The sequence below is a fragment of the Aethalodelphis obliquidens genome, unplaced genomic scaffold, assembly GCF_003676395.1.
Source record: "Aethalodelphis obliquidens isolate GAN/ISIS:26980383/991018 unplaced genomic scaffold, ASM367639v1 scaffold15, whole genome shotgun sequence".
NCBI lineage: Eukaryota > Metazoa > Chordata > Mammalia > Artiodactyla > Delphinidae > Aethalodelphis > Aethalodelphis obliquidens.
The window spans coordinates 24,595,099-24,619,861 of NW_020837959.1; the positions used below are offsets into that span (position 1 = coordinate 24,595,099).

Genomic DNA, 24,763 nt, shown 5'->3' on the forward strand with positions numbered 1-24,763 from the left:
CTTCTCTGATCTGGTAGTCCATTAGTCTCCATTTCACTCATTTTATTTCAGGTGCACAGGCCACCTTGTGTTTATGGAAAAATCCAGGGATGTACTGCCACAGGGACTTTGCCAAACTGTTCCCTCTGCCCCAAACACTCTTCCCTCAGCTACCCAAATAATTTGCTCCCACACTTCAAGTCTCTGCTCAGATGGACCCTTATCAGTTGACTCCCAGTTGCCATTTTCTCTTTGACTTGCTTCATTTCTCTTTGTTCACATATCACTACCTGATATTCATTCATTCATTCATTTATTCATTCATCCATTCATGTTTATTGTTCTTGCCCCACCCACACTACTGGGTAAACTGTGAAAACAAAGGCTAAATATGTTTTGTATTCTCAGTAATTGATACATAGAGTGCCCCAAAACATATTTATTAAATGAAAAATGTGTTTTAATTTTTAATTTAGGATTTCCAGTGTGCTTCTTTGTAACTCCTTCATACCTCCAACAACTTATACTATTTCCATGTACAGTTTTAGGGGGGTTTTTTAGTAACTTTTAAAACTACAATAGATATTAAAACCCCTAAAAGCTTTAAATTCCTCTTTTTAATATTCTACATTTTAAATACAGAAGTTTTTTTTTAATAATTTAGCTTAATGATTCAACATGAAATTTATGAACAGTTCAGGAGATAGTTCTTTACAGTTAAGATACCTAAAAATTTCATATATATAAACATATATATATATACTCTGACAGTGAATAAGTCTATTCTTCACCTCCTAGAATATCTGAATTCTAACAACTTTGTTTTAAAGTAAATTGTGGTTAGTGCAGTTTCCCAATGAATCTATTATATAGTTTGAATGTAAGTCTGTTAGACTCCCTATATTTATTTAGTAAATTAAGGTACAGCAATAAACCATCTTTATTGCAGGTAATCAACTCTGATTAATAAATATAACCCCTGTACCAATATTTCTTATGCATCCAAAAATACTAATATATTTAAGTAAAATATCTGATAATAAAAACAAAAATAAATTCTAGGAATTTATATAAAACTTATCACTTCTTTCTTCACTCATTTTACATAACCAGTGCTCTACTAGGTAGCAGGACTCCTCTCTGCACTTAAAGTGCTGTGTGAACTTGAGGCATATACAACTAAGGTGAAAATGTTTCCTGCTTTGACCTGCAAAAAATAGTAGTCTCTTGGAGGAGAAAAAAAAATTAAAATAAGTAGTTTCAAAATTAGGGTAAGTACCAAAATAGGAAAAAAAAAAATGTTTAAAGTGCGACAAGATAAAGCAAGTAATAGCCCAAAGAAATCTGGGAGGTACAGACTAAAGGTAACATTTACCCTCAGCGGGTATGGAAAGTATTCACCACATAGAAACCTTTGCTTTGAAGGGTGTGGAAACAATCCTTGGTAAAGAAAATGCCTAAAGAAGGTCAATAAAATATTCATAGCTTCAATGATATTTCAATACCAAGTTTTAAAGTATTATCAATAAATAAATAATTTAAATGCTCTTTTTTTTTCCTTTTTCAAACTCCCTATTTTCAAGCCATTTAAACTCAAGAGATACAATAGGGAATAAAAATGGCTTTTCAATATTCACATGCTTATTTTAGAATAATTTGTAAATAACTGTTCAGCTGCACATATATATAAGGCTAATATTTGCCAGATTGGCAAACTCTTCTTTCTTCTTTACAATTTCATTGCTAAAAATTCACCAGTGTTTTTTTATACATGAAATAAACATTTCAGACTTATTTTCATGAGTAAAGAATTTTTTTTTCACTTGAAACAATTAGGATTTGCTTCTATAGATCACACTGAGTCTGGCAGTAAAGCCAATGCTACAGCTGCACTCACTTCGGTGAATTACTTTTTAACTACCAACAATTCTCTTCATTTGGCTTGTATGACCAGACAAGCATCTGGGAATGTTTTTTTAAGTGGTCTTTCCAAAATAAGATATTTCTTAGCTGTACAAATCTCTTCTTTGTTATTGTTATTTTTAACAGATATAGTTCCATCATTTTTTTCTTTCAATACCACTAAATAAATTTAAGCAGGATTCCACAGCAGCACTCAGTACAGCAAAATCTAAACAAATAAGGTCAGTCAAAGCCTAGTAATTAAATCAGCAAGACTGAGCTCTCCCCCCAGTGGAATTTTAAAGCTGCAACGCCAATTGGCACAACCTGTTTTAGAAAAGTATTTTTGCATCTGCGTTATTTCAGTCATGGAGGTCTGGGTTAGCTTTCAGGGTTGTAACATTTCCACTGCCTTCAACTTCTTCCAGAAAGCTGAGAAATAACTTCCCTGGATAATCCAAGAGGCTGGAAACATCTTTCTTTTTTTGCAACCATGCTGGCCAAACTGAAAAGATAAGAGCTTCAAAAGAGTGCTTTTTCCATCGTAGGGTTTGGAAGAAGAGAGCCAGTCCCACAGAGAGGTTTTAACATCTCAGATACTCTTCTCATAAAAGAGCCTCACACTGTGTCTGTTGGTTACTTCCCAAATCACACTCTGTTATGGAGCTTTGCATTCTCTTCTGTTACAAAAGGAGGGCCATTAAGTTCAGCATCTGTCAGTGCTACTCCCTCTTTCTTTATGTGTCTTCAGACTGTAAAATAACACCTTTCTAAAAGAAACCATGCTTTTTTTTTCAATATTCGAAAAATATTATATTTGATAAGTCAAGTCCTAATGCAACATGTAATATTTTCTTCAGTTTAATAGTCAAGAAGGCACAGCATCATTTAATGTTTCAAAATCAGGTAAAATTATTTACCATTCAACAGTGAGTTATTGAATTTTTTTATTTGAATTTTATTTATTTATTTTTTATACTGCAGGTTCTTATTAGTTATCTATTTTATACATATTAGTGTATATATGAGTTATTGAATGTTGATCTTTGGCCTCCAACTAATCTCAACAATAGAAACTCAAAATTGTCTCCATTATTAAAAGTCCCAGAACCTTTGGATCCTACGTTGTAGAGGAAAGCATTAGAAGCCAACAAAAAATAGAAAGAACAGTCTTTGGAGACATGTGTAATCAGAACAAGAGAATTAGGTTGGGATTTAAAGCAAGAATATTCCAGAAAAAAACACTAAGAAGTAAGTTTTGTGTATTCAAAGAAGCTAAAAGGATGCCATTATGGCAGAAGCTTAAGGAAATGTATGCCAGGGTAGCTTAAAGCCAGTAAAGAAGGCAAGGGCAGGTCATGATGGGCATTGTAGGCAAGGGCTAAGAATTTGGGGTTTCTTGTAAGGATAATGGAAAGTCATTCAATAGTTGTATATTGGAAAATAAAATATTTTTATTTTAATAAAAATCAATGTGACTACAGAGCAAGGATGGAGTTGGGAAGGTCATATAAATGGTAATATCAGGTAAGAAATGATGGTAGATTGGTTTATATTGGATTGGATTGGATTGGATTGGATTAGGATAATAGAAATGGATTGAAGAAAAGTGAATGGAAATTTGTTCTTTGCTTTGAAGGTAAATGTTATCAAAATTAGCTGATGATTTGATTAGCTGAATGTAGGATGGTCAGTTGGAATTCTAATTTTGCCTTTAATAGTTATTTGGATGGTAATACAATTTACTAAGACAGAAAACAGATGGGAACAGATTTGAATTAAAGAAGTTCTGTTTTGAACTCATTAATGATGGCTACTGGACTTGAGAGTGAAAATTTTAACTAGTATTAGGAAATTTTTATTTGAATTTACAGATGAGGTGAGACCTGGACATTTAAATTAGGAAGTCATTAATATGTTGATAATATTTAAACTGTAACAGTCGATGAGTTCATTTTGCGTGTTAGAGAAATTAAGGGGTTAATGAGGCTCAAGACTAAGCCCAAAGAATCCCAAATACAGTTTGATCCAACAGTGCAGGATCCAGCAAAGAAGACTGGGAAGTAACAGCCAATGAGGTAAATGTAAATTCTTGGAAGCAAAGAGTAGGAGCGTTTGATGAAGGAGTAAATGGTACAGAGAGTTAAATGCTGCTGATAAGATGGAGAAAAAAAAAATGGCTCTGGCTTTTGCATTTGGCAAACAAAATTAGTTAAATGGTAGGACAAATTTAAGATTTTTTTCTTTGTTTTATTTTTGTGTTTTGGGGAGAAAATAGAAATAGGGAAAGAAGTACCTAGAGAGAAATGTAGATTTCAACACTTTACTTTTTCATTTTGTTTAACTGAAATTTTATTCCCATTGATTAGTAACTCTCCATGTCTCCCCCCCACCCCACAGCCCCTGGAAACCATCAGAACTCCTTGATTTTATGAATTTGACCATATTAGATACCTCATATAAGTGGGATAATGCAGTATTTGCCTTTCTATGATTGGCTTATTTCACTTAGGGTAATGACCTCAACATGTATAAAGCTTGAGGTCATTACCCTAAGTGATTTCAACACTTTTTATAATGATCCTTGATGATACTATTTAAAATTAAACATAACCTGAAGTTTTCCTTTACAAGACAGCAGCTTCAATAGATATCAAAATCACAATAGGAGTAAGTGTCATAGTAACCATTCGCAAAGTATTACTTAAAGTCCTTAAGTAAATGTGTAGTCATCAGTATGGAAATAATTTTATGTCTTAGTTCCTTCAAAGTAGCTGTACTATACTTCAGTTCAACAGTATTTATTGAACGTAGGCTCAGTTCAAAGTAGAAAGCTCTGAAGAATATTCAAAATGTTAGAGCTATGATCTATATTCTTTGCTGACCTATTTCTATTTATGGTATTGCACTTTAATAAAGTCTCAGATTTAACATTGCAGTTTTTGCTACCCATAAAAGACACCAAAGTTCTAAGCATAAATATTTCCTCCTCCTAAATATCATAGGTTTTGATTCCAATGAACATCTTGCACCCCAACTCCATCTTAATCATTCTCTATCTCCAGTCAGCCTCACCCGTGAAAATATTCTCAAAAGTAATAGCATTTGTCCTTCAATGACCACACTATGGCTTTGTTATTTGTTATACATTGCATCTAAAAGTAAATAAGAGTTTTCATTCTTATTCTGAAATAAATATCATTTCCTGCCGTGTTAAGTGTTTCTTTGATTATATTTTATTCTCAACACTTCCAGTGCAATGAGCCTGGTGCCTATCAGATGAGGGTATTTCTAGCATTAAATTCAGATGTTTTTTTTCCTTAGTCTCCACTAATTTATCCAAATCATGATACATATTGATTTGTTTCACATTTGATGTATGATTTTTCTTACACAGTTTGTGTTTGTTCCTGATTTGTTTTAACTGATTTTGCTCTTTTATTGTTGGGAGAAGAGTTTCCTTCTTTGCCTAATCCCTATCACTTTCCACTTTTTCTCTGTTCTGACTGTGGCTTGGAACCCTTCATTTTGTTTTACAGTATGGAACGTTTTCTTCATGTTGGGACCATGTATTTTCCCCTTGAAATTTCAAGTTGCTATATGCATGTGTTATTTTTTCATACTGTTTTTTATCTTATCTTACTTTCTTTCAAACTGCCTCTCATACTATGGACTAGATGGCATCTTGACTACCCATCCTGTCTTTAAACACACACACACACACACACACACACACACACACACACACATACACACACACACACACACACACACACATTCTTCTCTCCTGGAACCCTTAATCTTATTGCTCCAGCATGGGCAGAATGCTCATTAGGCTGCTGAAAATCTGTCATCCTGCAAACCCCCACTGCTTCCTATACTGGAGACACTGTTTCCTTTGTCTCATATCTTCCTGTCCTTCATTTCTTCCCTAATGTACATAGTTGTCTATGTACATTAACTCTAATGTATTTTTAAGAATATATTGAAGTTAAACTTCCAAATCCTTTCAAGTGTGAACGTATATATTTATTCAGCCCTATTATTATTACTATTCTTTTGTTTTGTTTTGTTTTGTTTTGTCTGCTGTACGTGGGCCTCTCAGTGTTGTGGCCTCTCCCATTGCGGAGCACAGGCTCCGGACGCACAGGCTCAGCGGCCATGGCTCACGGGCCCAGCCACTCCGTGGCATGTGGGATCCTCCCGGACCAGGGCACGAACCCGTGTCCCCTGCATCGGCAGGCAGACTCTCAACCACTGCGCCACCAGGGAAGCTCTCAGCCCTAGTATTATTGATGAGAAGTTTAATCATTCAAATTTTACAACTTTGTAGGTTACCCATTTTCTCTATGAAAAACAAATTTAGGCCATGCATATTTCTTGGCTGTTCTGGTATTTCACAATGGTTTTTCTAGATGTAGATCTTTTTATTTATCCTGTTTGACAACTCATACTTCTCCCAATTTGAAAACTTTTGTCCTTTTTAAGATCTTGGAATTTTTTATTATTTTGGGGAATTTTTTTCTTTTTTTTGTTGTTGTTGTTTCCTTACTTGCACTTTTTAGAACATGTTTTTTTCAAAATATTGAACTAGTTGACTGTTTATTCATCTTATATTCTTTTTGGTACATAGTGAGCACTAAATACTTTGAATCGATATTTTTATCATTTTGTCCTTTTCTGAGTTATTTCCTTGACATAATATAGCCCTTTTATTGATTTTAATTTTTTTTCTGATGAGCATAGAATATGGCAACTTGATTTTCTAAAATTGATTCAGTCTTCTTCATAAGCTTCTTCTGGATACTTAAGAATAGTTGAGGAAGGGCATAAAAGGTGTAGGACATAAAACAAAAATGTTCAATTTTAAAACAGCCACTTTTAAATACTTATTTTCTTATTTCAGTGGTTAAATTCTATTCTGGACTGATTCTATCTTCCTCTTCCTCTTACCTCACATGTTATGTGGGCACAGAGGTGTGTGGGAAATGGGCTAATGTCTTCTCATACCAGCCAATGCAAGGGTCATGTAGAGCAGCATGAATCCTCTGAGTCCTCACTGTTCTCCATTGTGATGGGGAGAGAATAGGCATGAGTAATCTGTTTCCCTGGTCTGGGGTTTGCCAATGAGGTCTGTGACTGATAACCTCCTGGTTTCTTATCCTGGTATGGCCATGTGTATCTCCCTCCCTGACATTCTCCCTCTCTGGCCTCTGCTTCTCTGACTCTAACCCTTGTACCTCCCTGTAATAATCTTTTTACTTACATGTTGTATAATTCTGTTTATACATTATTGGAGTTGATTAGTTAATATTTTGTTGAGTGAAGTTTTTAAAGAACATAAGACTATCATTTTATTTTTCTCTACCAATCATAGCTCCAGTTACAATATCTCTGTACCTGGAAATAATATTCCTACCTCCCATAAGGAGCCCAAGACCAGGTTCTAGAAAAAGACATAAAAATTATTTTGATTTTACTGTCTACAAAGAGACTATTTGCATCCACACTGTTATATGGAAAACAGTGTAGAAATACTGAAATAGAATAGGCTTAGAAATAGTTTATTCAAATGATAATTCCACATAAGCCTTTATCAAAATAACTTCTTTGATGTACATTTAGTACCAAAAACCACTCTGAAAGTGTAAAGGAAACCATCCATGTGATTAATTTTAAGCTGAGTATAGTAAGATCCTATGTATTTACTGATTGAGAAAAATACATATTTTATGCTTGATCACTAACAATGTATTCTTTTATTTTAAAAAAATTCTGAGTTACAGACTAAAAAGCATGATTTGCTAGCAGTTCTTAGAACATTGTATTGTGTGAAGGGAAATATTCTATGACATACCTGTGTGATGTATTGCCAGTTTCATGTCAATTATATAAAAGTAAAACTGTTTACAAGTCAAATGATCCCCTTCCAGTTCAAGCTTTCAAACTGTGAATACCATGGGAGGCTTCTTGGCATACAGACTTCTTCCACCTGTTCTTAGATGAAACATAAATGTGAACCATAGGAGGTGTGATTTTCAGTGCTAAACAGAAAACATTTAGGTGATAACTTTGCATGGGAAAACTACCAGTATGACCAATTAGTTGTTGAATACTTTCAATATTTCCCTTTACCAATCTGAGATTTTGCCTAGATTTCTTGGCCAAAAAAAAACAAACAAGAAATTCAGTTGTTTAATTTACACATTCGAGGTAGACAAACATAATAGAAAAATTGAGTAAATAATATAGGAGATTCAAGTTAAATAAAATGCTATCGGGGGACTTCCCTGGTGGTACAGTGGTTAAGAATCCGCCTACCAATGCAGGGGACACGGGTTCAATCCCTGGTTCGGGAAGATCCCACATGCCGCAGAGCAACTAAGCCTGTGCACCACAACTACTGAGCCTGCTCTCTAGAGCCCGTGAGCCACAACTGCTGAGCTCACGTGCTGCAACTACTGAAGCCTGCATGCCTAGAGCCCATGCTCTGCAACAAAGAGCAACTAGAGAAAGCCCATGCAGCAACGAAGACCCAACGCAACCAAAAAGATAAATAAATAAAATTAAGAACATTTTTTTTAAAATGCTATTGGGTTTCATCTTGTTTAGCTTTTTAAATTTAATTTGATTGATTAGAATCTTTGGATTCCAATACATTTTCCTTAATCTACAGAAGCAGGTTTAAAAGGAAATAGCTGAGTAGAACCATGGTAGCCTGAAAGAGTTCATTCATTTATTTCATACATATTATTTATAAGTAAGGATAATATAGGAAGTGGTAAAAATGAGCTGTATGCCACCTTAAATTATTAATGTAAGATCTGTAACATTCAGCACTGAGCGCCTTTTTCTTTTTTTAGTTACACTTTCATTTTATTTATTTATTTATTTATTTATAACATCTTTATTGGAGTATAATTGCTTTACAATGGTGTGTTAATTTCTGCTTTATAACAAAGTGAATCAGTTATACATATACATATGTCCCCATATCTCTTCCCTCTTGCGTCTCCCTCCCTCCCACCCTCCCTATCCACCCCTCTAGGTGGTCACAAAGCACCGAGCTCTGCGTCTGCTTCCCACTAGCTATCTATTTCACATTTGGTAGTGTATATATGTCCATGCCACTCTCCCACTTTGTCCCAGCTTACCCTTCCCCCTCCCCATATCCTCAAGTCCATTCTCTAGTAGGTCTGTGTCTTGCCCCTGAGCGCCTTTTCTTGAACTGTTCCATTCCCTCCATAAGTTTAATAAAGGAACTGCCTTGTTAATAAAATTGATTCAATTGGATTCAGAACTTGGAAGTAGAGTAATATCGAAAGTAATATTTTTCACTGGAAAAAGAACAAAAGATAAAACTTGGAGTTTTTGGTATCTCTCTTGACTTAGGTGTAAAGCAAACCTTAACACAACAAAAGAAACTGATCTAAACAAACAAGAAAAATCTTTAGGAAAAAGTCATGGTAGTATACAAGTCATGGTTTCTGAGACACGCCTCCTTTTCTGCACAGTGTGGTCGTTAAACTTTCCTTGGAGTCTGGGATTTACTGTATTTCCCTTATTTCTCAAGCTACTTTAAGAAGGCTTTCTATTACTTTCAACTAAGAGTACTAACATATTTAAGTTTAATCAAGACCCTCATTTTCCTTTGTTTTAATAGTAAATGGCCCTTAATTTTGAGTGCATTTCAAACTATCAAAATAGTAAATTTGTACTTGGAGTATAAATAACTCACTTTAAATATACCCTTAAAATATTAATATTCTTAATAAGTAAAGATAAATCTTTGGGGACCAAATTGACTAAAAGAACAGTCAATACCAGAGCATTATTTGGCTACAGAGTTATTTAAAACAAAAAAAATAGCTTAATTGTATAAAAACACTTAACTTTTTCAATTTGGATGTTTTAAAGAAACTATGCCCAAATATTTGGTGTTAAAACCTGTGATTAACGGCATTTTACTACTGAGACTCATTCTTAGGATAAACATTTTAATCATTAATTGCAAGATTTTGGCAACATTTGGAAATAAATATTTATTATGGAAGCATGTGGAAATAAAATGAACTGCTTAATCATGTAAGTTTTTTTTTAATGATGATAAAGTAAAAGAAATAGATCCATCTGTTAATTATTACTTATAACGGAGGATGGCATGGGTACTTTCAAAAACCTGTAATTAACTTTCCTGTGTACTTTAGGGTACTTTAGCATGCTCTAAATAATATGATGCTAAGTTGGAGGACTGAAAACATTACCCAACTATCTAAATAACTCCTGGAATAAATTTGTAAATATACTAATAGTTTCTGTGGGTTTTCCATAAGCCCAACAACATTTCCTTATTTTTATGGTAATGTAACATCAAATTTACTTTGTTACCATTTGTTTCCAATTCTCTTCCATATTTTTCATGTAAAGTCAGTTTTACCTGTGGCTCCAGGAATAGAAATATGACCCAGTATTAGATCCTCAGAATAACCATGACCACATGTAAAACAGGTCATGTAACCCAATCAGAAGCTATGAGACACGGTGTCTGCTGTGCTCCTTGGTTGATGTATATAGAGAGCAGATTCTACCTTTCACGTGAGCTTCTAGTCTGGAGAACACAATTGGGAACTACTATTGTGTCACTGCATGCTAACAATGCACATGATACCTTATTTGATTAATATATCAGCCTTAACACCAAAGGAGAGGGTACTAGGGACACACTGGAGCATCTAGGACCAGTTTCACTAAACTGTGCATTTTGAGTAGCATAACTTCAAGTTCCAATTCACTTGAAGAAGTTTATATTGGGTTTTCCTTTTGGTTGTATTTTAAAAATAATATATTGGAAAACTGAGACTCCAAAAACAATGTAGAACCTAAGACATAAATTTATGAGGTCATGAGCTAAGTTACCATTTAGGGTATTGGCCTCTTTCACAACTATCCCTCCTTTTTTCTTCCTTTTGTCAGTTCCTTCTTCCAAAGGATTTTACAATATACCCTCCCAAATCATATGCGTATAAAATAGCCTACCTCCTCAACAGTGCAAGTTGTATCTCAGAAGGAAATATGGCTCAACCTGACACAAAGATTTTCAAATTCAGGAAAAACTGAATATAAGACATCTCAGACTATCTTCTGCTTGCAATATAGCTTAAAAAAAACCAAATGAGCAGGAAGTGAAGGAAATGTATAGAAGTGCATGTAGCCTTATAATAAATTTATCTCCCCTCTCTTAATATGTACACTGACCCAGTTTGTTACTTGACACTATACTGTCCTGCCAAATATATTAAGCAACTTCAACGTAATTTCCATGACTTTTGAGACTATGTTGGAAGCAGAAACCATAGGATGTGGAGGGTCTGTTTGTTATTCTATACATGATGACACATAGCTTCCAAGTTTGTTTTCTCTGTTTTCCTGCCTTATTCTCCTTCTCTTTCTTATCTTAGACTCCTTTTCCCTGCTGTGTTTACTCTATAATCTTCCAGCAGCATCAGACGGAGATAGAATAAAAATAAAAATTTTATAGTGTGGTAATTAGAGTAACAGGTAGAAAGATGAGTGAATACATGGCACAGTGCTAAATTCTTGCAGATGTTTCTGACTGAATCCTTGCCAACTGAATTTGAAAGCAATGTATGACTGTTTCAGGATGCCGCAGACAATCAGCTCTCCCTTTCTGCACTTTTAAGTCCAAGCTACTTGCAAGCAACATAATAAAATAACTTACATCTCTCCAGTTTATTGAGCTGAGGATAACATTCCGAAATTGGGTGACTTTTTCAAAACAATCTCATTTTAAAACTTTTCAAAAGCATGATTGTGTTATTACAAGTAAATGTAGCCTTTAAATCATAATTATCTGAGTTTCAAACATCTGTTGATAATTAGCACTCTTATTCATACAACACTATTTTTAGTCCAAAATTGCCCCAGGCATTTTGGATTGTGAGATTATCTAGGGACTTAGATAAAAGTATAGATATTCTTAGACCCATCCTAACACTAATACACCAGAATCTACAATGGAGGGTCTTGTAAACATAATTTTATAAGGCTCCCAAATAATTCTATACTCAAGCAAATTTGTGAAACATTGATTCATTCTTGATATAAATTTACAGTCAAAGCCCTCCTGCTTCTACTCTAACTTCTACCCCTGATTAGTAATTAAAATTACCTTTGTTCTTTGGTGAATCTGTTCCTCAGTCTGTTCTAGAGCCTACATCTTCTGTCTGTGTCCTTCATATAAATTCTTTTTCCTAGAATTATACTCCTTTCCCCATATTTTTGTTTCCTTGGTACATAACATGCAGTTATATTGTGAAATTACTTTTTGTTTGAGTAGGCTACATGATGTGAGATAAAATCAATTTTCAGCACTCACATATTGCCATTTATTTAGTTTCTCAGCAACTCACATGCTTTTTCCTCCATGTCAGTTTGGGTGCTGGTTGGGAAACAAGAGAAATGTATTGTAACTCACTTAAGCAAAAAAGGAACTTATTGGAAGGATATCTAACTGCTCAAAGAATTATCAAAAAGACTAGATAACAACGTTTAGAAAATTGTCAGCAAAAATGAAAGCTAGGCAATGTGACATTTGACAAGTATCATATCACAGAAACTGACTTGTGGATGCTTCCAATACTCCCACTTCATTGGCTTCCAACATCACCTCTACTCTATTCTCCACACCATTGCTGTGATTAGCCATTTATTTTTAAGCTATTCTTTCAATATTAAAGTTCCAAATAAGAGTATTTAAATAGGTGATTGTAGGTCATGAAGCTACAACTTTCTAGGAGCTGAAAAAAGTGAGTCTTTATTCTTCCATAGTGTAAGTGGAAGAATAGTTCAGAATAACATAATAGGAGACTGAGTTACAATAGATGGTCTGTTCACATGCTCAGTAATAGACCTAAAATGAATGACTATAATAATCCACAACTTGGCTGCTCAACGTACACATAAACCCTTCTTCCTGTACATAAACTTCCAAACCAAAAAAATTTCCCCGAAGAAATATAATGCAACAATTCCCTTTTCAATGCAAATTTCATTCATATATAACCATGCGACCCAAAGGAGGCAGACCTATAAGAAATAAGGATATATTATACAGCACAGAGAAATGTAGCCATTATTTTGTAATAACTTTAAATTGAGTATAAGCATTAAAATATTGAATTACTGTGTTGTACACCTGAAACTAATATATTAATCAACTATACTTCAATTAAAAAAGGGAGGCAGACTCAACAATTCTAAACCCATATGATTATTTCATACAGTTCCAAGTCCAAGATATCTTCAAAATGTTAATTTCTCCTCTAATTCTGATCTATTGCCTAAATATTATCTCACATATGGGTTAAGTTAAACAGGTAACCAGAAGCAATACACATTCTTTATATATATTTGGGGGAAGGAAGTAATATATATATTAGAAAAAGTAAGTCAGTTAATTTAAAGGATAATTCATTATTTCTACAATGAATCAAGCCACAGATGGAATTCAGGATTTTTCTTCTCCGTCAACTATACCATACTCCCTTTGATTTCAATCTGTAACTCAACTGGTAAGGTGCTAGGCCATTTTTTTGTAATATAAACTGTTATTTCTGAATGATTTGAGCCCATGGTGGTACTGCTTTTATACTATTACAATAGCTTTTCCTTAACATTCACCATTATGTGTAAAAAAACAATGAAGTTTTTCTCTTTCTGACTGACTTAACTCTATATGACAGACTCTAGGTCCATCTACCTCACTACAAATATGTCAATTTTGTTTCTTTTTATGGCTGAGTAATATTCCATTGTATATATGTGCCACATCTTCTTTAGCCATTCATCCGATTATGGACACTTAGGTTGCTTCCATGTCCTGGCTATTGTAAATAGAGCTGCAATGAACATTTTGGTACATGATTCTTTGAATTATGGTTTTCTCAGGGTATATGCCCAGTAGTGGGAATGCTGGGTCATATGGTAGTTCTATTTGTAGTTTTTTAAGGAACCTCCATACTGTTCTCCACAGTGGCTGTATCAATTTACATTCCCACCAACAGTGCAAGAGTGCTCCCTTTTCTCCACACCCTCTCCAGCATTTATTGTTTCTAGATTTTTTGATGATGGCCATTCTGACCAGTGTGAGATGATATCTCATTGTAGTTTTGATTTGCATTTCTCTAATGATTAATGATGTTGAGCATGCTAACACATATATATGGAATCTAAGAAAAAAAGAAGTCATGAAGAACTTAGGGGTAAGATGGGAATAAGGACACAGACCTACTAGAGAATGGACTTGAGGATATGGGGAAGGGGAAGGGGAAGCTGGGACAAAGCGAGAGAGAGGCATGGACATATATACACTACCAAACGTAAGGTAGATAACTAGTGGGAAGCAGCCGCATAGCACAGGGAGATCCGCTCGGTGGTTTGTGACCACCTAGATGGGTGGGATAGGGAGGGTGGGAGGGAGGGAGACGCAAGAGGGAAGAGATATGGGGACATATGTATATGTATAACTGATTCACTTTGTTATAAAGCAGAAACTGACACACCATTGTAAAGCAATTATACTCCAATAAAGATGTTAAAAAAATAATGAAGTATTCTAAAATAAAATGTGGCTCCATCCAAACTCTGCCATGTTTCCAATCTGTGAAAATCACCCAAACCAACATCAAAATTCCCATTTTTCCCCAAATGGCATTATAATCCCCAAAAGGCAAGTTGCTGTTACCTCTTCTAATTCAATGGAATCATGGATCCACTAGCTGAAACCTGTCTTTGAGGTACTAAAATCTCTAAATTGCACAAGATGTCAGTCCTGGAAATAGTAATCCAATATTTTGTGAATGGGTACTTACGAGTAACTATGGGATTTATCATTACCTACTTCTATGTAATGACTTCTAGACCCATGCAGAATATATTCTACATCTTGCATGTTGTTGTTGACAACTGATACCTGACCACGAAAACTCAACGATTTCTGTGAACGTTGGCACACTGCTGTCCTTACTTTGATGTATAAAGCATACCTCAGTCAAAAGTCGTGCTCTATAAAATACTAATGTGGTTTGTCATCATTTAATCAGTGTATGGACTTTGGTACTGGCAGAGGCACAAAGGGGGAAAGTATTTTCAAAACCTGAATGAATATCTGTTTGAAAGGACAACTTGCTACTTTCTCTAAGACGAAAGGGATAAATAAAATTGACCTGTTTTAAAGCTACTCTTCGCCTATTACAAAAGCTTAGGGGCTTGAAGCTGCTTACTTCCATTAGTGAGTTTGGGTACTCAGTGGCAGGAATAACTAAAATAGTTGTAATTATGGGAAGTTCATGCCATCAATTTTCTGCATAGCCTACTTCTTGTTTGTGAGGTCTTTGTGAAAGCATCACAGTAGCACTTGAAGGAGGCTCACATATATTTCACTTAAGTAATTTTGTGCAGCTGATTATTAAAATTTCCTCTGGAATAATGGCCTTCTGATAAGAATTCACATGTGACATAAATATTGTCACACTCTGGGCCATTATACAAATATCTCTGCAAGAATCCTCATTCTTTTCTAATTTCTCAAACTTGCTTCTTTCATTTCCTTTACTATCCAATAAAATTAACCACACTTGCTATGAATTGCGGAGTATCCTTATCTCATGCCTTATCTATTAGTAGATGACGAGATATACCACTGTAAGGAATATCTCCGGGCAAGCCATCCCTTTTTCCCACGGCCTTCAGAACTACTCCCGAGAAGGCTATACTGTCGTCACAGTCCATTTCTTGTTGTTCTACTGGTATATAAGGTAGAATGGTTGATAAAATGTTATTTCCCACCTCCTTTGCCAGATGATCAAGGAAAATTCCTTATAAGAAAATTGTGAGTTGAGGAAGAGGCACTTACCTGGTAGGAAAAATCATGGTAGGAAGGTTAATGATCTGATCATGCTACTTTTTTGTGCATATCAGAAAATGACATATACACCTCGAGTGCTATTTTAGGATGGTGTGCACCCGAAATTATGTCAATTCAACAAAAGCAATTCATGAAGAACATTTAGAATCATACGATAATGTGGTAACCATTCAAGGTTTTACCTTTAGTACTCTCTCATGGGCTATTACCAATCTAAAGCTATTTCTGAAAAATGATCATGGTTACATGCAAAAGATGGCATGGTCTTCCTTTGAGACTAAAAAATCTCTACTTTGGTTTCCAAAAGTAGTTTGTTATAACCTCTGTAGAACATTCTGAAATGTCATAAATGCTTGAGTAGTACTCAGTTTGCTGGGTCAAAGAGGCAAATGACAGACTTACTGAGGTTTCGTAAAGAGTCAACTAGAGAAGCTTATCTTGCTGTCGGTCTCTTTTAAGTTTGGCTGTCTTTCAGACCACAAAATGAACAGATTAAACAAACCTCTGTGTCTCCTTTTTAGTGGTAGTGAGAAAAAGGTGTAGCAGTTTATTCCCTGATGTGGAGGAATCATATAACCTTCCTTGAATGGAAGGCCTACATATTTTGTGGAGTACATTTTCCCCTCTCTGATGAACATATCACCATGTCATTTAAATTACTTGTTAATTTGAACTCTACAGTCCTATCAGCACGATGTTATTAGTACAGTGAGTCCATGTGTTGACATCCTTTGGAATGAGGAGACACTAAAGATCCCGAGTACTAGAAAGTGGTACCAAGTTTCAGATGACCTAACCCTAGGGAAAGAAGTTAAGGTACATTGGTGTACCTACTAGGTTAAAGCAAACAGATTGTGATATGCTGTGTTTACAAGGATAAAGGGAACATGCTGTATCAACAGGGGGATGTAAGTTGATAGGGAATGAATTGATTTGCTCCAGAAAGACCTTCTCTAGAACAGAACAGGCCATGATTATGGGTTAATACACTGTCATCCTCCAAGACTCCTTAGATTTCAGTTCAGACCAAAATGATTTGAGTTAGCTTATAATAGCAATCATCATCCTCATGTATTAAAATGCTCTAAATTCCTATGATTCTGACAAGGATATGTAATTGCTTTTGATGAACTATTTCGGTAGTGAGAGGGAGCTCCAGAGGGAGTGCTTAAGTTACTATAAAATCCTTTACTCCTCAGAACAAGGAATCAGTGCAATGATAAGGACATTATGACAATTCCTGATGCTTTTATGATTTTACACCTAAAATTTGCTACTATTGCAATTAGATGGGTTCAGGATTTTAATGAGTCAAATATATGTGTTGGCTTCAGGTCAAATTCCATTTATATACCTTTTCTTCTATAAGTCTATATTCTAACCAGTTGACCACTGTGATATTCTGGATATCCAGTAAATGTTAGCTCAGAGCAGACACAGCAGATTTTCAAGGATCAGATTCTTTTCTGATTCTTGAAATACATTTGTTTTTCTCTTTCCCAGTGCGTAGTTTTCTTGGTAAAATACCATGATAATTTTACATAATCTTGGGAAAAGATTCACAGTATGGTTTTTCTGTTGTTATTTTAAGGTCTTCTCTCAAATATATACTATATCTATAGCTATATGATATTTATATATGTGATATATACATACATAATATTTAATAATTAATGTAAAGCAGCAACTTCTGCTTGAAAATAAATACTGTATATGTTAGAATATGTTAGAATGCAACTTTCGGTCAGATGAGGCAGAACCAAAAGAAATTTAAATGATTTACACACGGAGGGTACGCTAGGAAATATTTCATCTTTAGGGAATAGTAAGATGTGACAAATAAGTTGGGTCAAAAAAATGTTGAGAGATTTCTGCTTTCAGTAATGATGGAGTAGATGGTGAGAAATAACTCCTTGCTGAGAACTACTTATTGAACTAAGTAAAAATGCATCAGAGAAGAACAAGACAGTGAGTAAGTATGAAATCAATGTCTGGGAGAGGAGAGAGGACTAAGTGGGTGAAATGGACATTTAGGATCTTTTCTTTTTTAGAAAAGTGTAATGATTTGGAAGTAGCAGCTGTGAGGTTGGGGAGCTGAAGAAAGCTTTCTACAGACTCATGGGCCTAGCTAGAGGAAGAAGTTTAGAGTTCAAGGCCATCTGGAAAAAATCCATAGAATTTGGAATGGGCTTTCAAATAGCTACAATAAAGGAATAAAAGTGAACTGGAAAGAGATGCTTCACTAAAACTGAAATCAGTTTCAGATCATCTCAACTTTATAACATTGCCAGAAGCAAAAATAAATTCTCTCTAGATGAAGATTATATAATCTAGAGCCTCAAATTATCTTAAAAAGGTATAATATAATATGGCAAGCCCTCAAAATTAACCAGGTATATAAGAAACAAAATGTGAATGAAAACCAAGAGAAGCAACTAGCCAAAAGTAGTGACCAATAGCGGATACAGATAACGGGGTTCTCAGTCACAGACTTTAAAATAAGCAATGATTATTGTGCTTAAGAAGCTAAAAGACCAAAAGAGAGAGGGAGATAGAGAGTGTGTTGGCAGGGAACCAGAATTTATAACTGAAAAATGTAATTAGAACTAAGACTTATAATAAATGAAATTAAAGACCAGTAAATTCATCGAAGATCAGATTAGATACTGGTGAAAAGGTTATTAAACTAGAAGGTAACTCAAAAAATAAATATGCAGAATAGAAGAGACATATGTTAATAATTGTGAAAGATGTGAGAGTATACCCTGCTTGCAAGTTAGACAAGCATAGGTGCTGCCAGAAAACACAAGATTCTTCACTTGGAAACAATGAACTTTAGTAGAGAGCACAGCACATAGCATGAGCTTTATGTTCATATCTGGTACGCTCCCCGTGGCTCACAAATTCCATGGGGATGGTGCTGAGGTGGATACAGGTAGATGCTGGATTTGTTTCACAACCAAGGCACATTTTGCTTAGAAAACTCCTACTCTTATAAGGAAGTTGCAAGCAAACCTGTACAACTCTTGCTCTAGAGGAAAGTATTATCTTTATTACCCTGGACAAAAAACAAATATTCCTTCTCCATAGGGGAAGACACCATCTCTATCTTCCAGTGTTATTTGCTAAGTAAACCTCCTTGCAAATATAGTCTGAATCAAAATCTGCCCCAAGATAAACATGGAGAATTTCCCACAAACAATATATTCCCCTCACTTCTACCTCATCATGTCTTCTGGAAATTTTTCTTTTGAATATTCCACACCATTGTCTACTCTGATTAATCTGAAAGACATGGACTGCTATTCAATAAGGCTCCTATGATTAGGGTTATAAGTAGCAGGATGAGGCCAATCAGTCACACCACCCAGTACTATGTATACAATAATAGTACTATTTATAATAATCCCCATACTGGAACTATAACTGCTCAAATGATCATCATAGTAGAAAAGATTCACACATAGAATACTCCTGAAATTGATGGTAAAAATTGCAACTACATGAACCAATAGAAAGGAACCTCAGAAAATAATTTGGAATGAAAAAGGCAGATACAAAAGAGTACATATATATCTAATTCAATTTATATAAAGTTAAAAACAGACAAAATTAGTACATGCAGTTAGATGTTCAAATAGTTTGGTTAGTCTCTGGGAGGAAGCATCAGAAGGAATGGGGGCTTAGTGCAGTTCTTAATCTGCACAGTGGTTACATAGGGTTGTTATTTCATTAAGCTGTAGATCTAGAATTTGTGCACTTCAATAAAAGGGCCCAAAATAATCACGAAATATATTAACAAAATAAGGAGAGAAAAGAAACAAGCATGACAACTAGTCACTACAGATATTCTATCTTAAGCAATGCAGATAAGGCATTTGATAATAGTCAACATTCATCAGTGATTAAAATGCTTAGAAATTTTATTGTAGAAATTCTGTATTCAAATAAAAAGCATGTACAGAAAATTTACATTAAACATCATAGTTAATCTGAAATGTTGAGCTCATTTTTTCTGAGTCAGAAAATAGAAGATATTATTAATTTTCACTCAATATTTTATTGAAAGTCTTAACCAATAAACAAGACAAATATTAATAGTACAAGAATTGAAAATAAATACAGCTTTATTCACAGATGAAATAATTGTGGATGCACCAAATCAACCGTGTCTGCAAATAAATTATCAAAGTTAAGTAAATTTAGTAATGTGTTTGAATGCAAGCTCAATACACTAAAATCAATATATAATTGCAATATGCAAAATAAATTTTATTTATATAAAATGGAATCAAATATAAAAGAAATACAACATAACAATAAAATTAAAAGATAAATAGCTAAGAATTAATCAAAATATTTGTAAGAAATCTATATCGTTGAGTAAAATTGAAGAGGAGGTTAGCAAATGGAGAGATATACTCTTGAACTGGAGGACTTCAAATGGTTAAAATATACATTTTCCTAAATTGATCTACAATAAATTCAATGTAAACCCAGTGAAAACTGCAGAAGTTTTTTTTTTCTTTTTTGAGTAAATAGACAAGTTGATTCTAAAATGTGTATAAAAATTCAAAGAACCAAAACAATAAAGATATTTAAAGATGAACAAAGAAGGATACTTACTGTACTAGACATAAGTTGTTATAAGATGGCACTAGTGAAGAACTCTGTTTTATTTCCTAAAGTATAGGCAAGGAGACTCATGGATCAAGATGGCAAGTTCAGAAAGAAACCCATTTCATTTAATACAAAGGTAATATTGCAGTGCCGAGGAAAGATTACTTTAAATGGTGCTGGGTCACCTAGATAGCCATATATAATGATATGAAATATATGAAATTGACATCTACCTCATACTATGCATACAAATTATTATTACTTTGCTGTTGTTACTGTATGTCTAAATGTGAAAGATAAGCCAATAAATCTTCCAGATTAGAGAATATCTTCATAAACTTAGAAAAGAAAAAAGTTCTTAACCAAAACGTTACAAGTTGTAAACATTAAGAATAAGATTGCTGTGCTTGCTTCGGCAGCGCATATACTAAAATTGGAACGATACAGAGAAGATTAGCATGGCCCTGTGCAAGGATGACATGCAAATTCGTGAAGCGTTCCATATTTTTACGAAGTAAGAGAGTGGCATGGACATATATACACTACCAAATGTACAATAGATAGCTAGTGGGAAGCAGTCGCATAGCGCAGGGAGACCAGCTCAGTGCTTTGTTTCCACCTAGAGGGGTGGGATGGGGAGGGTGGGAGGGAGAAGCAAGTGGAAGGGGATATGGGGATATATGTATATGTATACCTGATTCACTTTGTTATACAGCAGAAACTAACACACCATTGTAGAACAATTATACTCCAGTAAAGATGTTTAAAAAAAAAGATAGCTAATTGATTACATTTGAAAGAAAAACTTCTTTTCATTAAAAGACAGAAATGAATGAAAAAGCAAAGAGGGGAGAAGCTAATTGCCACAAATATAACTGAGGTGCTTCTATTCAGAATAGAGCATGACTTCATACAGATTAATAATAAAATGACAGCAAAATCAATTTAAAAATTTAAGAAGTGCTTCAGAAAAAGAGGGTATAGAAATGGCGAAGGTGGTCAATTTTCAGAAGTGCAAATTGAAAGAGACTCTACCACCAACATCAGCACTGATACCAGCAGCTTCCATATAAAGTAGACTGAGGGCTTGGCTCTCCAAGGAAACATATCCTGGACAGGGCTGGCATCAGCAGAACTGTATGCTCCTGCAATGGGATTAGTCTGCAAAGCTCCTAATGTTTCCATTGACAACAACATAATAATTTATCCAAACAAGCCTGAGTAGTTAAAATAAATAAGTAAAAGCTGTCATGGAGTATGAAGAGAATTAAAGGCCATTTGGGAAAGGTACAGAAAAGGTCCAAAACATTCCTAGAGCAACAAGGAAGGAATTTGATTGGAACACCATTTTCTAAACAGTAGGCTATGGCATCATAGGTGGAACCCTGTGAATGTCCTATGTGATTGTTATGGTTACTCTCCTTTATGATCAGCCTCGTGTGGCCGCAACAATATCTTTATATACAGATAGATATCAATCAAGTCATATTGACCATAAATCCAGAGGAAATTAATGAGCTATAATACATTATGAAAACTCTCACTATTGCATTTCCTCCTAAGCTTTGCTTTCTTTTAGCCCACTTACTCTAATTTGAAATGAACCTTCCAGGAAAACTGCACTCTTCAGGATAAGCCAGACTCACATTATGAGACATATTTTGTGCTTACTATGATTGTTTTCCACAAAGGCCTTTGGCTGTTTAATAAAGTAAGTCAAGAAAACCGAATCCCCTGAAGTTTCTTAATCACCTTATTCTATCCTTCAGAAAAGCTAGTTAAGTTTGAAAAAGCATCTGTTTGTTTAAAATCAAAAACATAAACACTGAAGGCATAGCTTTAAAAAAGGAATTATTTTCCCTTTCCAATAAGTGAGCAACAGTTATTTTCCAGGAGTATGTTATTTCATGTTAATTTAAGATGCTACTTTAGTCCATAATAAATGTAAGAATATCATTTTAAGCATATGAGGAAAAATATTTTTAAATGTCAAAGGACAAGAATAGTTTGAAAGTTAAAAAAGTGCCTTGAAAAACAAGATATGGTGTAATTCCAAAACCTGAAAATAGCACAGGTTTGTCCTGCAACTCATATTCTTTTGCCAATGGAGTAGCACTCTTGTCCTGAATCTGAATTTCTTCTTTTGAATTTCTTCTCCACAACTGTTGGACTTAATTTATTCCTCCCTTAGTCTCCTTCCTACACTTTCTCATTAGATGACAGTTTCCCATCATGGGATTTTTGATTTGTGGTTCATCAACTCCCCCGAACAATGTTCCTATGCAGCTGCTAAGTCACGGGGCTCCAAAGGCAACAAGATAGATGTGAATATTAAATAAGCAGAAAAGAAACCAAGATACAATCAGAATTAAAAATACTTTGGAATCCAGTCTTGCAAGTATAAAAAAGAAACAAATGTTTCTTCATTTGTAATAAAAAACAAATTTAAAACTTCATCATAATAGTGAAAACTTATTTCTGGAAACCAATTTTAGAATTTTCATACATTTTAATCAATAAGACTGCAGTAAATGCTGAAATTAAGTTTCTGCCAATCTGAATAAATTAATGTTGAGGGAACTGAATGAATAATTAATTAATATTGAAATAAATTTTCTACCAATTTGAGTAAATCTACAAATCATCATAAAGAATTCCACTCATCCTGCACTAATCTCATAAACATGTCCAACTGGCTGATTTGATTATATTATTTTTGCTCCCATCCTTTCTAATATGTTTGATTTTAATAGAAAATAAATTAAGTGGTGCATTGAAACATATACTTACCAAGTTAGAATGGGGTTGGTTATTTTTCTCCAACTGAGAGATACAGGAATAAATGAAGACCACCAAAATGAGAACAAACAAAGGCTATTTATGCAGAACTCGCCCTCAGAGATAAGGAACCATCTCCCCTCACTTGTGTTTGCTGTAGACTCAAAAGCAGACAGAGGAGAGGGCAAGCTTTATAGTGGAAAATAATAAGGGGCTTCAGGTATGCCCTGATTGGAGACTGTTTTCATGGGGAAGCTGGGCAAGTGAGGTATCCTATGTGAGTGGTTAGAGCATATTTGATTTTCTGTGGTTGGTTCTAAGTTGGAAGTGAAAGTAAAAAGAGGGGAAAAAATAACTAGGAAAGTGGTTAGTTAATAATAAGTCCTGACCATTTGGGGCCTATAGTTACCGTTCTGCAGGGGTTGTGGTTTGGCTTCCTGGGCTATACAAAGCGGGAGAGAGTTTTGTGTGTCAGAATTCTGTTTTGATATATTGTCCAGCCAGTGTCCATTGGTTTATTCAGTCTCTCATGCTAATATAATGAATCTCAAGTTTTCTTCTATCAGATTTTTTTCTTTTTTTGCGGTACACGGGCCTATCACTGTTGTGGCCTCTCCCGTTGCAGAGCACAGGCTCCGGACGCACAGGCTCAGTGGCCATGGCTCACGGGCCCAGAAGCTCCACGGCACGTGGGATCTTCCCGGACTGGGGCACGAACCCGTGTCCCCTGCATAGGCAGGTGGCCTCTCAACCACTGCGCCACCCAGGGAAGCCCTAGATATTTTAATACTACCAATAAATATGCATTTTTCAAGATACTTAACCCAACTTAGGAGATAAAATTAATTTTCATATATAGAGAGATTGAATTTCCAAATACAGTTGAAAAGTTCATACCAATTTTTATTGATTTTGTACCTAGACTATAAGGAGAAACATACACCCTTTGTTACCAATAGCAGAATGAAAATTTTGGGACAGTGAATAGACAAGTAGTCTTGGCAGATCTTTAGGTGGAAACTTGGTTTCCAGAGAAAAAAAGTGTCTGTGAGAGAGTAGTGTTTTCCCATGACTTATAATATATAATGTAAATAAGTCTTCAGGAATTGCCTTCACTTCCCTCCATGCACAGCGGCATTTTGGTGGCACTTTCCAAATTTAAACATCCCAGGCCAATTTATGTAGAAAGCAGGGAGGATTGTTTGGCCTTAAAACAAATCTAGGACAGACACTGTTAAAACTGTGCAACCCCAACTCAGATGTGGCCATTGAGACTAGCAGACAAGATCGGCCCAGAGGGTGGCTGATCCCAGGGCACAGACGGTGCTACTCAGTGGAGTTTTGTGAAAGAGCTTAGCAAGACTCAACTAGTCAATCTCCTATCTGCAGGGGGGAGTGCAGGGAGTACAAAGTTCACACACTGTTTTCTCTTGTTGGCTTGTTTAGTCATTGTTTTTTGTTTGTTTGTTTCTGTTTTGTTTTTGTATTTGCCCTCTACTGAGGAAGCTATTCTCTATCCTAATATGTTCAGAGTTTTGG

At 34.9% G+C, this 24,763-nt stretch overlaps 1 non-coding gene across 1 annotated transcript; it reads left to right on the plus strand.

Annotated features, from left to right (window-relative positions):
• The first annotated feature begins 20,849 nt into the window (after positions 1-20,849).
• LOC113625517 (U6 spliceosomal RNA) lies at positions 20,850-20,955 on the plus strand. The gene has a single exon (XR_003434714.1). It is a non-coding gene; the product is annotated as a U6 spliceosomal RNA (small nuclear RNA).
• Positions 20,956-24,763: the final 3,808 nt, after the last annotated feature.